This window comes from Peromyscus californicus, unplaced genomic scaffold (assembly GCF_007827085.1).
Source record: "Peromyscus californicus insignis strain IS unplaced genomic scaffold, ASM782708v3 Scaffold_6__1_contigs__length_162567912, whole genome shotgun sequence".
Taxonomy (NCBI): Eukaryota; Metazoa; Chordata; class Mammalia; order Rodentia; family Cricetidae; genus Peromyscus; species Peromyscus californicus.
In genome coordinates, this window is record NW_026294584.1 from 147,117,337 (window position 1) to 147,136,812 (window position 19,476).

General features: G+C 45.1%; 1 long non-coding RNA gene and 1 pseudogene across 3 annotated transcripts in view; one reads left to right on the top strand and one right to left on the bottom strand.

The window, feature by feature from the left end:
- Nucleotides 1–5,661, top strand: part of LOC128099505 (uncharacterized) — a 28,095-nt gene extending 22,434 nt beyond the window's left edge. For 2 of the 3 annotated variants that reach the window (XR_008214552.1, XR_008214554.1), the window contains exons 3-4: nt 535–1,878; nt 2,059–5,661. This is a non-coding gene — a long non-coding RNA (uncharacterized LOC128099505). The remainder of the gene's footprint in view (nt 1–534; nt 1,879–2,058) is intronic. The other variant, XR_008214553.1, reaches the window with a different exon arrangement.
- A 752-nt stretch (nt 5,662–6,413) lies between these two features.
- Nucleotides 6,414–7,712, bottom strand: LOC128099817 (40S ribosomal protein S2-like; annotated as a pseudogene).
- Between the last annotated feature and the right edge of the window lie 11,764 nt (nt 7,713–19,476).

Here is a 19,476-nt window from a genome sequence, read left to right on the forward strand (position 1 = left end):
TATTTAGTTGTGAGCAGGGTCTCATATGGGCCAGCTGGCCTTAAACTCACTATGTAGCCAAGGATGACCCTGAACTCCTGATCCTCCTGCCTCCACCTCTAAAGTGCTAGGTTAACAGGTGCGTGCCAACACTCCCAGCTTCGTTGTTTGTTATTTTGAGACAGGGCCTTGCTATTTAGCTTCGGGTGGCCTGGAACTCTCTATGTAGACCGCTTGAAGTCATACTCTTTCTACATCTGCTTGTAGAGTTCTGGAATTACAGGCCTAGGGTACCATGCTGGGCTACACCGTTGATGTTTACTGAAGTTTTGTGAGTGATAAATTGTCTCCTTCTGTTGTTGCCACAAAATTATGTTTTGGGGCAGATGAGATGGCTTAGCAAGTGAAAGATGGCCTGAGTTCAATTCTCAGGACAGACATGGCAGAAGGGAGAGGTGACTCCAGCAGGTTTTCCTCTGACCTCCACACACATGCAAATAATAAATTAAAATGGGGTAAAAGAACCTTTTTTTTTTTTAATTTATGATTACTTAGGGGCTGCTCACAATGTATGCTGGACCATATTAAGCCCTGAGGTGATCACAAAAGAAGTTTGCCTGGGACCCATCTGTCTCCTGCTGCTGTCCACAAGATGGAGAAGGCGGAAGCAACCTGAGGAGCCGTCTTTGTCTGTAAGGATAGAAGGTCCATTGTGGAGGGGAGAGATACAGGAACTATATAGGCGAGGCCCTACCAGCCCCGCATTTCTTATCTCCAGAATTCTTTTACAGAAAAGAAAAATAAACTTTTATCTGGTTTAAGCCACTACTGTTTCTAGGCTCTGTTACTAGCTGCCAAATGCATGTGTTAACTGATAGAGAAGTCCTTGATGCATTTTGAGCAAGGGGGACGGGATTCTGCCCTTTTGGTGGATCTGCAGGGGTGGATTTTGGGGAGTGGAGCATCCTGGAGAGCACCAGGAAGTAAAGATGGCTTGGCAGGTGGGGCAGACAGTGAGAATACACCTCACAAGGGTCACTGATTTTCTTTTCCCCCAGGACACCTCTGCTGAAGTGCTGTTATACAGTGGCTATTTAAATGTCTATTGATGGAGTAACTTGAAGTCCGCTATTGTCAACTGGCCTCAAAGCTGGGCCATTGAGTAGATGGGTGCTCTTTGTGGCTAAAAAAGCAGCAGGTGAAGAATGGCGCAGGAAAGGGGTATCAGCATTACAGGAAAGTCAAGTGAACTCCCTGGAGGGATCTCCAAGGAAAGCAAGTTTTGTTATATGTGACTGTCTAATGAAGATACATTCGAAGTCTGATGAAGATTGTTTTAACTAGGTAGCAAATGTAAATAATGTCCAAAATGTATACCCTGCTGTAACTTCTAAAATGAATTCACATGCTACAGATTTCTAAAAAGGGGACCATGAATTTTACTAGCTTTAAGGTGCATGTAACTCATTGAGAATGGCTATCTCTTCATCATTACCTCATCATTGTGAGGTTAGGAAGGATTCCACATTTTACATTAGACATTTACTGTTTACACGGACTATAAAATATGACCTGTCTCAAGTAAATTACACATAAAGGTTTATTCTTAATTGTAAATACCCAGCCTGAGATTGGCTGGTTTCTAGCCAGGTTTCCTTAATTTTAAATTATCCTGTCTACCTTTTGCCTCTGGGCTTTTTCCTTTCTCTGTTTCTGTGTATCTTACTTTCACTCTTACTCTGTGGCTGGCTATGTGACTGGCCACCCTCCTCTCCTTGTTCTCTTGCTCTTCTTTTTTCTCTCAGATTTTTCCTTCTATTTATTCTCTCTGCCTCCCAGCCCCACTTATCCTTTCTCCTGCCTTGCTATTGGCTGTTCAGCTCTTTATTAGACCATCAGGTGTTTTTTTTTTTTTTTTTTTTTGGTTTTTCGAGACAGGGTTTCTCTGTGTAGCTTTGCGCCTTTCCTGGAACTCGCTTTGGAGACCAGGCTGGCCTCGAACTCACAGAGATCCGCCTGGCTCTGCCTCCCGAGTGCTGGGATTAAAGGCGTGCGCCACCACCGCCCGGCAACCATCAGGTGTTTTAGACAGGCACAGTAACACAGCTTCACAGAGTTAAACAAATGAAACATAAAAGAATGCAACACATCTTTGCATCATTAAACAAATGTTCCACAGCACAAACAAATGTAACACATCTTAAAATAATATTCTACAACAATTACCAAGCTCTGGTTCTAGCTCATTCTTTGAGCCTAGCACTTGGAAGACTGAGGCAGGAAGATGGCTGCTATGGAATAATTCTTCTGTACATTCTGTGAATATGTCACTATGATTGGTTTAATAAACATGCTGACTGGCCAATAGCTGAACACGATAAAGTTAGGCGTGAAAGCCAAACTGAGAATGATGGGATGAGGAAAGGCAGAATCAGAGGAGTCTCCAGCCAGATGCAGAGGGAGCAGGAGATGAATGTACCATGCTAATAAAGGTAGAATGTAAATAAGGAATATGGGTTAACTTAAAATGTAAGAGCTAGGGGCTGGAGAGATGGCTCAGAGGTTAAGAGCACTGGCTGTTCTTCCAGAGGTCCTGAGTTCAATTCCCAGCAACCACATGGTGGCTCACAACCACTTGTAATGAGATCTGATGCCCTCTTCTGGCCTGCAGGCCTACACGCAGGCAGAACATTGTTGTATGCATAATAAATAAATAAATCTTAAAAAAAAAAATGTAAGAGCTAGTTAGTAATAAGCTTGAGCTATCGGCCGAGCATTTACAATTAATATGTCTCTGTGTGCTTATATTGATAATTTATTAATTATTTGGAAGCAATTCTCAAGACAGGAAAACTCCACCTACAGATGGCTGTGAGTTTAAGGTCAGCATGGGTGATGTAGTGAGTTCTAGTGGCCTGGCTACAGTATTAGACTCTCCTCTCAAAAGATACAAAAAACAAGTTCTGTTCCACAGCTCACGTGGTAAAGCAGCACAGAGGTTAGCTTGGCCCTGTGTATTTTTACCATCTTTTCCTGCTGTGTCCTAACCAGTAAGAAGCCTGAGTCCAGGGCCAGTGAGATGGCTCATCAGACAAAAATGCTTTCCACTCCAGATCGATAACCCGAGTCTGATCCTGGAACTGACTCCTGAGGATTATCTTCTGCCTGCTTCATTTGTACCTTGGCACCTATATGTCTGGACAAACACACACCACATGTTTCTCTCTCTTTCTCTCTCTCACATACATATGCAACAACTACTACTATTACTACTACTACTACTACTACTACTAAATTAAATTAAAAAATAAATCTTAATTCCAAGGCATATATCTCTTGTGAACTAAATGTGCTAGCTTACTATTCCATCTTTTTGTTTTCTTAAAACCTGAGTTGGGGGCTGGAAAGATGAGTCAGAAGTTAAGAGCACAGGCTACTCTTCTGGAAGACCCAGGTTTGATTCCCAGCACCCAGGAGGCAGTTCACAACCATCTATAACTCCAGTTCCAGCCCTCTTCTGCCTCCCTGGGCACCAGGCACACACATGGTGCACAGATATTCATGCAGACAAAACACCGTATGAATAAAATAAATAAATGAATCTTTTAAAAATATGAGTTGGGACCCTAAAGTTCCTTTCAAACTTAACATGAACAAATAATTAGAAGCCTCAATACACCTCCAATTTCAGGTCTCTTGAAGCACTGCCCTTTAGCCTTTCTCTTCACTTAGGGAAGGACAGATGCTACCTGAAATATCTTTTTAATTGATCATGTCTCTTCATCCTTTGCCTTGATTTTATCAAAATGACATGCAAGAATTCAAATTCTACTGAATATTCAGTTGCAGACTTCTACACTTCTGCCAAAGGATTTTATTAGTAACATGAGTTAACCTTCAATTTATTCAAGGTAATTTTCTTTTTTCTTTTTTCCTCTTTTTTTGTGGTTGTTGATTGTTTCTCTCTCCTTCCTTCCTTCCTTTCTTCCTTCCTCCTCCTTCTCCTTCTTTTAAATTCTGTCTTGCGATGATGTAACCTGCTACTCACTATGTAGCACATAACTCTTGGTGATCCTCTTACATCAGCTAAGTTTGCAGGCTTGTGTCACCATGTCCAGCTTCAAATATTAAGAGTCGGAATGACACTTCCCTGGAGTTCCTGGGTTGCATTTTGCTAAGATCTACTCACTGGAGAAAGTAAACAGAAACGTGCAATTTGCTACACGCACGTTCTCTGTCTCCCCTTAAATGATATCAATAGCTCCCGTTTATGAGGGGCTGTGCGCAGGCAGCTAAGCTGCTGATCCCTATTTTAACCCTGATGAAGATTCTGGGAAGCAGCCATATTGTCGAGGAAACAGTTTCAGAGCTGTGGCTCAGAGTCACAGTGAGCAGCTGAGCAAGGGCAATTTAAGGTCTTGCTGACTCCTGTGTGGCTCAGAGGCTGACCTGTCACTCTTATAAATAACCTGGAGGAGAACAAGGCCAACTGTCTCTGGGCGACACTTGATCCCCCATTTATCCTCTCACTCTGCCAAACTGAAAGACCTTACGGTGATTAAATGTTTCTGGCCAGCAATGCCCTGCCATTTTGTCGAAAAATGATACACTGATATCTTTTATAGTCTCTTTTTGTTATTGAGACAGGGTCTCATGAAGTCCAGACCAGTCTTGCAATTCATTGTGTATCCAAGGATGACCTTTAACTTCTAATCCCCCTGCCTCCACCTTCTAAATACCAAAACTAAAGGTGTGCCCAGTTTATCAAACCAAGGACTTTATGCATGCTGGGTGAGCACTCTACTAACTGAACCACATCTCCAGCCCTGTAATTGTTTCCATAAAAAACAAACATTCTGTACCAGCATTAGCTCTCTAGAGAGGGGGATATGCTGCACAAGCTGCCCCAGTCACTGTAGTTCATCGAGGATGTAGTGTGGAGGGTCCATTCCTTACACTGTCTCTTCCTGGATGGACAGGACTCTGCCCCAGGGAGGGCCTGTCTCTGAACGTCCAACAGTAATCAACAAATGACAAACCACACACGCACACAAAATACCCCAACAAACAAAAGCAAAGCAAAGGTAAATGAAATAAACAGGACTGGCGAGATGCTCCGTTGGTAAAGGGGGTTACTGCTAAAGCTGACAATCTGATACCTGGCACCCCCGTGGTGGAGGGAGAGAACCAGTCCAAGATTGTCCTCTGAATCCCTTTTTTTTTTTTTTCTCGACAGGGCTTCTCTGTGTAGTTTTGGTGCCTGTCCTGGAACTCACTCTGTAGACCAGGCTGGCCTCGAACTCTCAGAGATCCGCCACCACTACCCAGCTTGTTCTCTGAATTCTATGCTCATGTACACACACACACACACACACACACACACACACACACACACACACACACACACAAATAATAATAATAATAGTAAATGTAATTAAAAACAACAAACTCGCAGCCCCACCGAGTTTAAACGACTAACGGGCACATCTTTATGTCTCCGTGCTCCAGTCTCTGCTGAGGCAGAGAGAATGGTGGCTGTGAGGAGAAGAAAAATGTTGGTTGCCATTTTCCTCAGGGAGGGAGGAGCAAAGAAATCCCTTCTCAAGGATGAAGGACGTTTGGTTGTAAGAGAAGCATGCTGAGCTCGCAGCAGTTTTGGTCAGACTCTTTTTTTTTTTTTGATATTTTAAGGTTTTTAGGGCAGAGTTGGAGTTTGTTAGGAGATTTTCATGTGGAATTGAAGCCCTATGGTTAAGAGAAAGGAAGGTGTGAAGAAAGAAAGTGAAACCCAACCGAGAACTAGGATGTGGATTTCTCAAAGAAGACTTGCCCCTTGCACGCTTGGAGTCCACATTGGTGTTGGTGTTTCTCCAGCACTGCGTTTTTCCAAGGCAGAGAAGACTCCCGGTCAAAATCATGCATCTGCTAAGGCCTGCCGACAAGCCTGTAGTGTGTTTTCTTGAGTAATGATTGATGTGGAAACGACCCAGCACACTGTGGATGGTACCACCCCTGGGCTGGTGGTCCTCAGTTCTATGAGAAAGCAGGCTGAGCAAGCCATGAGAGGCAAGCCAGGAAGCAGAGTTCCTCCCTGGCCTCAGCTTCAGGTCCTGCCTCCAGGTCCCGGGCCTGACTTCCTTTGATGATGGGCTGTGATGTGGAACTGTACGCTGAAATAAACCCTCTCCTCTCCAAGTTGTTTTTGGTCATGGTGTTTTGTCATTGCAATAGAAACCTAAGACACTTGGGCTGGTAGAATTATCCAGTATCTTGGTTGTGGTGGTGACAGGGTTGATTTTGAAGACAAGAGAAAAACATGCACACAGGTAAACATTCCCTGTCTAGGAAGCTAATAGAAAACTTTGTGAGGGGCGTGTGTGTGTGTGTGTGTGTGTGTGTGTGTGTGTGTGTGTGTGTGTGTGTGTGTATGTGCTTTAACAGACTAAATTCACTTTATTTTTCTTGTATAAAAACCCCTCTGTGGCGACCACAGCTCGAGTCTGGGTCCTTTGAACAGAGACTCTGGTGTGGGTTATCACAAGATGGTCAGTGAATTCCTCATAAGGAGACTTGGTGAACACAGTCTCTTTCCAGAGGTCAGGGGTCAGGTAGCTGGAGGTCTTAGAGATGGCATCAAAGGTGGCCTTGGCGAAGGTGCCCAGGGTAGCAGTGCAGCCCCTGGCTGATGGGTAGCAGTCATCAATACTGGCCATTAGCAGCACCTTCTTGGGCCCAGGAGCAGAGACGATGCCAGTGTCTCTGGGGGCAGGGATGAGACGCACCAACACAGAGCCACAGCAGCCTGTCACTTTGCATGGAGCAGTGGGGGGCTTGCCAATCTTGTTCCCCCAGTAGCCTCTCCGCACAGGGACAGTGGACAGCTTGGCCAAGATGATGGCCCCTCGGATGGCAGTGGCTACTTCCTTGGAGCACTTAACACCAAGACCAACATGACCATTGTAGTCCCCAATAGCGACAAAAGCCTTGAATCTGGTCCGCTGGCCAGCCCGAGTCTGCTTCTGCACTGGCATGATCTCTAGAACCTCATCCTTTAAGGATGGGTCCAGGAAAAAGTCAATAATCTTGGATTCTTTAATGGGCAGGGAGAACAGGTAGATCTCCTCCAGGGACTTGATCTTCATGTCCTTAACCAGGCGGCCCAGCTTGGTGACAGGGATCTACTCCTTGTCTTTGACTTTACCTCCAGGAGCCCCATGGCTTTGGCCGTGACCACGACCGGACCATGACTGCAGCCTCTAAGACCTCTGCTGAATCCTTCATGGAAGCTATTGCAGCCTCCTAATCCTGGATCCCCAGGTCCTCTGGGCCCTCCTGCTGTACCAGCGTCATCCGCTGTTTGGTGTTTTCCAGAAAAAGAAGAAGAAAAAGCTTGTTTGTGTGTTTTTAAGATACATTTTTATCTTATTTATGTGTATGTATGCTATACAGTCATCCAGTGCTGTTTAGGGGATAACAAGAATAAAAAATCTATACAGTTCAGTGCAGCTACAAATACTTTTCAAATGTTTCCCACCAACAGTTGACTGAACTCACACATGTGGAATTTACAGACATGGAAAGCTGGAGATATTATTAAATGTGAACGAAACGCGTCGAGTTGGGAGCTGTTTGCGTCCTTGATTCCTTGGCTCTGGCTTAGTGGGTTGGTAAGATGTCTCTAGTGCTGTCTCCACTTGTCATTTCCATAATCTGTCACCGCCAGTGGGATCCATGTTTGCTGTGTATTTATGGAGTGCCTTTACTCCCCACTCCTCATCTTGCGCCCATGCCCAGCATCTCTAGTGATCCTTCCCCAGCTCCTGGCCTGCAGAGAGGCCCTGGCTGAATTAGGAATCTGGTTTTATGCAGTGCCTGATTCAACTCAAGATTCACATTTCTGATATCTCTTCACCGAAGACTTGTGTCTGCCTAGATCCCATGCCTGGGTGACCCTGACATTGCCTTCTCTTCCCCACTGAGTTCTGGCCTACTTGGAATTTTGTTTTATGTCTACGTGATAGAGGGGACGTGTTAAAATGATGCACTGCCAACGCCTCTCTGTCTACAAGAGGAGTTGGAGCTCTGAACCACATGCTCTCTAGAGTGCCTTTGTTGAATCAAGCAGGGTCATTGGCAGTGAGGAGAGCCAAAATGCTGAGAGGAGGCCAAAAGGCTCTTCCCAACACAAAAGGAGGGTGATGTGTACAAGGGAACTGTACAGGAAACTCGAGAGGGAAAGGAAGGTGTGTAGAGGAGGAAGCAGGCATGGGCTAGCGCCACGGTTTGGGAAGGAAGAGAAAGAAATGCAAATCATAGTGTAAAGGAAGTTTTCTTGCTTTTCACATTCCTTTTGCTTCTTTAAATGTTCGAGTTGGGTAGGGTGGTGCACACCAGCAATCTCAGAACTCAGGAGGTTGGAGCAGGAGGATTACCAAGAGTTCAGTGTAGATGTATCCAACCTTCTTATTAAATAAGAAACACAGAACCAATGCAAAGAAGAAAGCCAAGAGGTGAGAGCTAAGAGCTAAAACCTTACCCTTCCTCCTGCGGTGGTCCTACCTCTCCGAACCAGAGCTACCCCTGTGTTAAAGTCTTTATATAGAGTTCCTGTCCTGCCTTCTCATTGGTTGTAAACCCAACCACATGACCGCCTCCTCACGGCCTGTCTGTATAGGCCTCCAGGTTTTCCATGATTGGTATTAAGATTAAAGGCATGTGTATCCAATAATGGCTGTATCCCTGAACACACAGAGACTTACCCAGCTCTGCCTACCAAGTGCTGGAATTACAAGCGTACGCTACCACTGCCCTGCTTTCCTATGGCTTGCTAATAGCTCTGACCCCCGGGCAACTTTATTTATTAACATACAAATAACATTTTAATACAAATAAAATATCACCATAGTTCAGTGCCTGTCTGGGTACAGCAAGGCTTCCAGCGGCACATCCGATATCTCCTAGTGCTGTCAGCTGGCCTCGTCATGATCATTCAGGGAATTCTCTTTTAGTTAATTGATTGGTTAAGGAATAATGGATCGATTGAAATAGTGTCTCACTGTGGAACCCAGGCTGGCCTCAAGCAAACTTTTCCTTTTCCTTTTCCCTCTCCTCCTCTCTGTCCTCTTCTTTCCTGGGATTTACAGGCCACTGCAGCCATGTCTGACTAGTTCAAAGATTTAACTATAGTGAAATGATACAGGTGTATCTATTATAAGTAAAATGCCTTCGGGGTGGTGGTGGTATACCTTAGTGGTAGGATGCTTATTTAGAATGCACAAGGGTTTGGTAGCCATGGAGGGGCATGAGATATTCAAACAAGAACTGCTTTTCAGAGAGAGATACGACAACCAGCCCAGCCTATATATGGAATTCTAGACCAGCTTCATGAACACAGTAAGACCCTGTTTCAAACAACAAAATCCAAAACACCAACCAAAGGCCAAGTCGATGGCTCAGTGGGTAAACACTTATGAAGTAACCCTCACGACCTGAGTTCTAGTCCCAGAGCCCCAGGAAAGGTGGAGGAGAGCACCCTTTCCACCAAGTTGTCCCCTGCTCTCCACACATGCACCGTGGTACGTTTGTGCCTGTACACACATCCAACACAATAATAAAAAACAAAAGAACAAACCAGATCTGGGATTATAGCTCAGTTACCAGAGTACTTGCCTCACAAGCAATAAGCCCTGGCTTTGATCCCTAGAACCCCGGAAACGGTGTAGTGGCTCAAAGCTGTGATCTCAGCACTCTGGAGGTAGAGGTAGGAAGATCAGAAGTTCAAGGTCAGTCTCCACTACAGTCAAGTTTAAGGCCAGCCTGTGAAACATGAGACCTTGTCTCAAAAATGAAACAAATCAAAACAAACCAAGAGACTGTCCTAGGTACAGAGAGTTGTGTTGTGTTAGTATAAGCCTGGCTCTCCCCGACCACCCCCTTTCCTAACTCTGCCCTTGGACTGGTGGCTTAATTGGCAGATTTGGGGCTCTTTCCCAATAGAGCTTCAGACCACTGAATCTTACTTATCAGCATGATGTTGGGAAACTTCTGATTCTCACTTAAACTACGTTCAGCAACCCAGCTCCATCAGGGATAAACAACGATCTGGCGTCTCCTTCCATTCCTCTGTCTTGTTTGGCTTTGTTTAGAACTCTGAGGAGGGGTGTAATTAGTTCACTGGGCACCCTGTCAACGTTCCAGGACTTGGTGCATTGGTCAGAAAATTGATAAGTAAGAAATAAACACAATTAGGGAGAAGCAGGAGAATAAACACAGAGAGACCAAGGATTCTGGAGAGGCCAGAAACTGGCCTTGGTCCTGGAGCCTTCCCTTTCATGTGAGGGATGTTTATCTCGGGCTGGCAGTTTGTATAGTTTATCTTGGGCCAGGTAGGTTTTTATGATGGTGCAGTCAGCTTGTGACAGCTGTGACCTGGGGAAAAGACCTTGGAAAAGCCATTCAGGAGTTTGGAGGGCCTTGGCAAGGGCACTGGGGCCGTGCTAGGGCCTTAGCAGGGGCCAGCAGGGTGGGAAAGCCTTATAATCTATTACAGCTTGGGCAGAGGTTCAGTTATGGGGGGCATCTTTTCATGTGTTGCCTTTTTGGATATTAGGGAGAAGGGAATTTGCTGGGGCTTTTGCTGTTTGTTTAACTGTGGGACAGCTTGGCTTTTCATGGACCACAGAGCAATCACAAGAGATTCACTTTCAATAAAGCTAGTGCTAGGTCTAGGGAGGCAAACAAAGAGCCCTCATTTTAAATTTTCTTTTATGTTGTTTTGAGTTATCCTCAAGGGCAGAGGAGGGAAGGGTAGATGAATTAAATGTGAATTCACAAGGCTCAAGAAGCAGTGCCTTGGGAACTGGGAAGATGGCTCAGTGGGTAAGAGCCCGTGCTGTGCGATTGTGAAGAGCAGAGTTCGAATATCTAGCACCCACTTAGAAAGCTAGGTGTGGCAGGGCACACCTGTAACCTCGAGACAGTGTGTGGGGCTCGCAGGCTGTCTGCATAGCCAAGGCAGAACAGCAATGGAGGCCTCAGCAGGCAGTGTTCACACTCAATGCAGTGGTGTGGTCCTGACTCCGAGGATTTAACAGGAGCCTGGAAACGCACAGGCACGAGAAAGAAGGCTCTGCAGATGAGATATGCTGATGGGGGATGCTGCTGTTGGGCCTTTCTGAACTTTGCAAGAAGATACTCTGTCACACTCTCCGGTGACCCTTTCCCAGAGAAACTTGCACAGTGCCACAGTCCTGAAATTAACTTACTGGTTAGCATATCCCCACGAATTGGCATTGCATTCACAGGCAATATATTCGGGACATTGGTCAGCCAGCATCTTGGTGAGGACACAATTTCTGCAACTGACTTTGACAGTTTGATATTGATTCTGTGGGTTGTAGCCCAGGCTGGTCTCAATGTTACAGAAATTCTTCTGCCTTTCCTTCCCCAGTGCTCAGATTACAGGCATGAACCACTGTGCTAGGCCCCTTGAATCTGTGTATGTGATTTAAAGAAAATTTCAAAGTTCAGTTATATGCTAACATTTAATTTTATTTGTGTGGACGTGTGCGTGTGTGTGTGTGGGGGGGGGTGGTTATTTGCCTGTGCATGCATGGGTCACTTGGAGCTGGAGTTACCACTTGCTACATGAGAGTTGGGATCCAGACTCCAGTCCTTATGATTGAGTAGCAAGTGCTCCTAACTGGTGCTCCATCTCCCCAGCCCGCCTGTACATGTGATTTTGCTTGAGCTCCTTTCTAGAAATTGTGGCTTTGTTTCTTTGTTTCAGGAAGGGTCTCACTATGTATCCCTGGCTAGTTTGGAACTCAATATGTAGCTCATGTTAGCACAGAACTTACAGAGATCTGCCTGCCTCTGCCTCCAGAGTACTGATATTAAAGGTATGTACCATCCACCATTCCTATCTTTAAAATTTTTAGAAATTACATTAATTAATTAAGTGATTGATTTGTGTTCCTTTATGTGCAGGGGCACTCATGTGCTACACTGTGTGTGTGTGTGTGTGTGTGTGTGTGTGTGTGTGTGTGTGTGTAGATCAGAGGCCATCTTGTGGGTGTGAGTTATCTCCTTCCACTATAAGTGTCCAAGTTTAGTGGCCTGCACCTTTACTTAATCCATTGAGACACCTTACTGGCCTAAAATGTTGATTTTTTTTTATTTAAAAGTTATTATCATTGTGTGTTCATGTGGGTGCATATTGCCATTGGCCACTTGTATGGAGGGCAACTTTGTGGAGTCAAATCTCTTCTTCCACCTTTAGGTGAGTTCCAAGGATCGAACTCAGGGCAGCAGGTTTGTGTAACAAGCACTGTAACCTGCTGAGGTACCTTGACTGTCCACACAGTGGAGCCCAGGGGAGTCCTGAATGCCTGATTTTCCTTCACTCCTTCAACACATCCTTCCAGTGTGTGCCACCATAATTATGCCTTGCCTATTATGTTCTTCCTAGAAACTTGATAAAAATGACCAGTATGTCTTCTACATGGTGGTCTTTGCCCTCTTGCTTAATGTAGCTGTGGTTAAATCCTCACACAGCCTTGAGAATTAAAGCACCCTAGTAAACCCCACAGCCACTATTTATAGGGTAAAAAGCCTGAGCTCAATTCCAGGACTTGAAATCCCACAGATCCCTGAGCTCAAAAACTCACCAATTCCTGGGCTCACTCCAAGCTCAGGACTTGAAATCTTACCAATCCCCACCTTGGGAAATTCTACCCCCAAGAAGCCATGTATAAGCCTTCCCTGCTGCTTCTCACCTGAGCAGAGGCAGCCACCCTCCTGTGTTTTTCCTGATAAATTTCTTGTGTGAGGTTTGTTGTGTGGTGTGACTTTGTGGTAATCCTTGACTCTGGACTGCCAGGATACCTTCTCCTTCAGAGCTGTAACACTTATTACTATCCCTACCCTTCTAACCAGAGAGCCACTAAAACCCCAAACAGTGTAGAATCTCTCCTGCATTATTGGAAAGAGTAACTTTGTGATAAAGCTTGATTTTTCTCAACAGGATTGACATTGTGTTATTGAAGTTTTTCCTCCCACTCCCAAGACGGGGTTTCTCTGTGAAACAGCTCTGTCTGTCCTGGACCTCACTTTGTAGACCAGGCTGGCCTTGAACTCACAGAGATTTGCCTGCCTCTGCCTCCTGAGTGCTGGGATTAAAAGTGTGCACCACCACCACCTGGCTTATTGAATGTTTTTTTAATGCATGACACAGAGTAGTGCTGTGGGATGGTCTGTATGTCAAATTGCTCTGATTGGTCAATAAATAAAACACTGATTGGCCAGTGGCCAGGCAGGAAGTATAGGCAGAACTAACAGAGAGGAGAATTGAGAGAACAGGAAGCTGGGTGAGGGAGACACTGCCAGCTGCCGCCATGACAAGCAGCATGTGAAGATGCTGGTAAGCCACAAGCCACGTGGCACGGTATAGATTTATATAATTGGATTAATTTAAGATATAAGAACAGTTAGCAAGAAGCCTGCTACGGCCATACAGTTTGTAAGCAATATAAGTCTCTGTGTTTACTTGGTTGGGTCTGAGCGGCTGTGGGACTGGAGGGTGACAGATTTGTCCTAACTGTGGGCCACGCAGGAAAACTCTAGCTACAAAGTAGTATGCTTTTGTTATTTTTATCTCAGTGATGACCCTCTGGTATGCTGTATGAATTATGTGGATACTTACAATAAAAATGGGCAATAGATGAATGAATGAGGGCTGGAGACATGACTCAAAAGAGAAAAAGAACATTTGCTGCACTCTCATGAGGATCTGAAGTGGATTCTCAGCACCTACATTAAAAGCTGAGCGTGGCCATGTGTATAAGTCACTGTTGTGGGAATCCATTCTGTACAAGCCCTAGGGCATGGCTTTGTCTGAGTAAGTGACCCCTTGAGAGCGGAGAGAGAGGAGTCATTCTCTCTCTTGGGTGGCTAGGACCGAGTCAAGTGGCATGGAGCAACTTGCAATTGGTCCCCTTCCTCCCCCGCCGGGGGTGAGGGTGAGGGGGGCAGAAGGACAGGACAGCAGTAGTTGGACCAGCAGAATAGCAATGGCATCTTCCTTATTCCGTATCAGTGAGTGTATTACTCCCATTTTATACCTTAATAAATTCTTGAGATCCTTTAACAGACTCTCGTGGTCTCTCATAACATGTCACCCCAACACTGGGGTGGGAGGGAGACAGGAGGATTTCTGGAGCTTGCTGGCCAGCCAGCCTAGCTGGAAAAATGGTAAGCCCCGTGTTCAGAGAGAGGCATAAAGTCAGAGGGTGATACAGCAGGACACCAGATGACCGCCTCTGGCCTGTTGTGAAGCAGTTTCTTCCTAGTTAAAGCCTTCCGTTTTGGAGGGAAACTCCTCAAGGTATAGAATATAAAAAGGGGGGTGAAACAACAGGGTATTTTAAACAAGATGGTTACAGGGAGGTGAAACACTTTATCCTGCAGGGAAACACAGTAACACAGTAACATAACTCAAAATAGCTTGGGGGGGCGGTGTTCCTGAAGCTGACCAGATTCCTAATAGTCCCACTCCCTATAAGCTTAAGGAGCCCAGTTGCATTCAGACTACCACACTTGTCCTTCCCTGTGCATCATCGTTACCCTTGCTGCTGTGGGCACTTCATCTCAATATACAGTATCTCTTTGTCCTTCCAACAACGTTTGTTTCGGTTTCTTTTTGAGACAAGGTGTCACTGTGTTTCTCGGACTGCTCCAGTCTTTCTTTTGGAAAAAAGTTTACTTTTTAAAATTAAAATATAACGACGCCGTTTTCTCCCTTCTCTTTCCTCCCTCCCACCCTTCCCATGTCTTCCCTTCACCCTCCATTCCTTTTATTCCCTCTCAAACTCAGGATCCCGCAGACGGTCCTAGTTACACTAAGTCAGTCACATAATAAAACCAAGAGTCAGGAGTCTGGGAAGGGACCGAGGGAGGAGGCACAGTGGCTGGTGCAGGTGGGGAGAAAAGAGAGAGGATATCCAAGAGGGTTTCCGGGGTTCACCAGCTGAAAGTTTCAGGTTCAGCAAGAGTCCCTGTCTCAAAAACTAAGGTGGGGAGAAACTGAGGAAGACATCTGATGTGACGGTCAGCTTTAGCTGCCATCCTGACACAGCCTAGAATTCACCTGGGAAGAGAGTCTCCCTGAGGGATCGCCTAGATCAGGCTGGCAGGTGGGCATGTTTGTGGAGGATTGTCCTGCTTGCTTTATTTAATGCGGACATTAAGTAAAGTAAGACCCAGCCTCAATGCGCAGGGCACCATCCTGGGCTACGAGCCCTAGATACAGTTAGAGAAAGGTAGCTGAGCAGTAGGCAGGCACATATGCAGAGATGGGGTTTGACATGACTAGATGTTTTAGATCCCGGCCACCTTGACCTCCTGCTGTGATGGACTAGAACATGGAATTGTGAGCTAAACTAAAATCTGGGGGGTAATCAGTTTCTCCTCTTAAGCTGCATTTTGTCAGGGTATTTTATTTTCTCACAGCAACAGAAATGAAGCAAGGACACCGATTGTCACCTGCTGGCCTCCACAGGCACATATGCACCTGCACACACATGTGCACACACACACACACACACACACACACACACACACACACACACACACACATTAAACTAGGACACCGACCATCACCTGCTGGCCTCCACAGGCACATATGCACCTGCACACACATGTACACACACACACACACACACACACACACACACACACACACACACATACATTAAACTAGGACACCGACTGTCACCTGCTGGCCTCCACAGGCACATATGCACCTGCACACACATGTACACACACACACACACACACACACACACACAGTGAGCAACACAACATTCCATGTTTGGGATGCTCCCCTGGCCCCTTTTCCTAGCGACAGGAGTTTAAATTGTTTTTCACTTCTTACAAACAATGCTGAACAATCCTACCCTGTCCGTTTGGAAGCTTCCTTTGAGATACTAAACGTGTAAACTTAACGTTAGAATTACGGTGGTAAATGTCTTGGCATCTGGGTCCCAAACCGAAATTAGTTGTCTGTTATATGAACACTCTCTAAAACTTATCATCAGGATATTCTTTGGGTTTTATTTTTAATCATGTGCTTAATCCAACACACTTAGAAACTACTGGGACCCTTTCTGGTCAGATTAGTCTAAACAGTTAGGGATTGTTCTCTTTCCTTGACAGAAAGCTGATTCAAGGATTACACTGTCTGAATAGCTGTAAGATTCAGAAACTCTCATAAAGACACACTTATTTGGGGGTTAAAAATATCCGTGGTTTCTTTTGGATTAATGGCTTAAATATGAATGTTTGGCTGTAGCTGTAGCTTGCCCCTTCCTATTAGTTCTGTGGCCCCAGGAAAGGAAAGTGTTGGGTCTCTATTGAGTAAGTTAAGTTAAATTAATAAATTTAAACTTTAGATATTTCTCTGTGTGTGTGTTTTGTTTCGAGGCTAGGTGTTGCTATATCATCCTAGCTGGCTTGAATCCAACATCCCCTTCTGATTTCCTTGGGCACCAGGCATGCATGTGGTGTACATACATGCATACAAGCAAAACATGAGTGTCCACACAAAAGGATATTCACTGAACTATTATTTATAGTAAACCAACGGAATATATGGTATTTGTTTCTCAATAAAGGCCTGGACAAATGAATCATAACCCAGTCCCTATTATGAGCGACAGAGGCAAGTATCACTTTGGAAGACTGTCCAAGAGAGAAGATGCTAGCGATGTGTGGTCTGGGAGATCGTACTTATAACCTCAGCTCGTGGGAGGCAGAGACAGGAAGATTGTTGAGAGTTCAAGGCTAACCTGGACTACTGTCTTAATAAAAAGAAATAGTTAGAAATGGTTCAAGTGAACATATTTTTATTTCTTTGTTTTTGAGACAGGGTCTTACTATGTAGCTCAGGTTGACTCTGAACTTGTTGCGGACTGCAATATCTCCCCCTCCATCTTTTCTCAGAGTTTGGCATTCAACCCAGGTTCTCATATATGCTGAGCAAGCATGTGACCACCAAGCCACACCCCCAGTACGGTGCCATATATTTTTTGTGGGAAAAAAATCACATATCAATGTGTAATATGTCATTTTTGTGAAGGAAAAATAACAGTAACACTTGAAATACCCATACTTATGAGATCGGTGAGTTGACTAATTAGGTAAATGTGCTTGTTGCCAATGACCTGGCTTGACCCCCTGAACCAAATGGAGAAAGGACAGAACCAACTCTCACGAACTGCAGGTTGACCTCTGACCTCCACACACATCCTGGCATGTGCACACCACCTTGACAATCAAAAATAAATGTGAAAAGAAGCCCCACGTTCTTGTTTATTTAAACAAATTTGTAGTCTTTTATTTTTATTTCCTGTATATGTGGTTTTGCCTGCATGTAAGTCATGGTACTATCTGTGTGCGATCCTGTGCTGGTGAGGCCAGAAGGGTGGGTGATATCAGATTCCCTGGGACTGGAGTTACAGATGTTTGTGAGCCATTATATGTGTGTGCTGGGATTCGAACCCAGGTCTTCTGTAGGAGCGACCAGTTCTCTTAACCACTGAGCCATCTCTCTAGTCCCCTCCCTATATTTAGGGTGTTACATGCTACAGTTATCTCCTATAGTAAGAGGATGAGACAGGAGGATTATTTGAACCCAGTAGTTCAAAGGCCATTCTGGGTAACATTCTAAAAACGAGAAAGGTGGAGACGGAGACAGGAGATTAATGAATACAGTCAGAAGCATCTTACAAAGAAGCACTTAGTAGATGGCCAGCCCCAGTATTATCTCCAAGAGGGAAAAGCAGAGGGAAAATTTTATTTCCTTTTCTTTAGTTTCCTAAGCCTACCCTCATTTTTGCTGTTGTTGTTTACCTGTTTGTTTTGGTTCTTAGCACAATGTCATCTTTTCAATGTGAGAAAAAAAGAAGCATGTTCAACACGAAACAGGAATCTGAAGTAGCACAGGGCCGAGTAGGATGGGAAGGGCCACACAGAAAAGAGCAGGATGGTGCAGAAATCATGGATGGTGTCTGGGGACCTTTCCTCTGGGGATGGATCCAGTGCTGAAGTGGCAGCATGCCCCTTCCCATGGTAGGCATGGTATTTTTCTGAGGTGAGAAAGAGGAAGGGAGGGCTGGGGATGTAGCTGTTGGCAGAGTGCTAGGCCTAGCATGCATGAAGCCCTGGGTTTCAGACCCAGCACTGCATAAACAGGTGTGATGGCGCCTATCTGTGGTTCCAGCACTTGGGAGGTGGAGTCAGGAGGATCCAAAGTACAAAGCCACCCTCTGCTACCTAGTGAGTTCGAGGCTAGCCTGGGATACATGAGCTCCTGTTCAGCAGGGAAGGGGTCCTGGAGAGATGACTCAGTAGTTAAGAGCACTTGCTGCTCTTACAAAGAACCCTGGTTTCAATTCCTAGGGCCCATGTTGGGTGGCTTACAACTGCCTCTGACTTCAGCTGCAGGGGATCCAGTGCCCTCTTCTGGCCTGTTTGGGCACCTACGCTCACATGTGCATACACACACACACACACACACACACACACACACACACACTTAAAAATAAAATAAATCTTAAAAAAAAATCAGTGACATGCCTAGTTTGTTTGGGGCCCTGGGTTTTATTCCAAACATTACACACACACACACACACACACACACACACACATACACACACACACACATACACACACTCCCCAATGACATACCTCTACGACAATGGCCAAAGTGTAGGACACACACTACCTGCTGGTGAGGCAGTGGAAGGGGATCCACACTCACTGCTGATGGGAATACAATGGTGCAACCATTCAGGAAGACAGGTCCTTACAAAACAGAACATACTAATCTGGATGGTGGCATGTGCCTTAGCCCAGCACTTAGGAGGTGGAGGCAGGAGGATGAGGACTTCAGTGTCATCCTCAACTACACAGTGAATTGTAGTCCAGCCTGAGTTACATGAGACTCTTTCCCAAAACCACTGCAAGAAAAATACCTTAAACAAACAAACACAAACCCAAGCATAATCTTAGCATAAGATCCAGCAACCAAGAGCCTTGGTAGTTACTCCAAGTTGAAAACTACATTCAATATATATATATATATGCACTGATGTTATAGCAGCTTTGTTCGTAACTACCCAGACTTGGAGGCAACCAAGAAGCCCTTTAGCAGATGAGTGGATAAAAAAATATGGATACATCTAGACAACAGAATATCAGTGCTGGGAGAGGGGGCATTTAGGCCAAGTGCAGTGGTGCATCTTTTCATTCCAGTATTCAGGAGCAGAGCCAGGAGAATGAAGAGTTTGAGCCCAGCCAGGGCTACACGGTGAAGATGCCTTTTAAACAGAACAAAATAAAAACCACAAAAAACAAAACAAAAAAAAAAAAAAAAAGGGAAAAAAGATGATGATGATTTATCAGGCCAAAAAAGGATGTGAAGAAGCCGGGCAGTCGTGG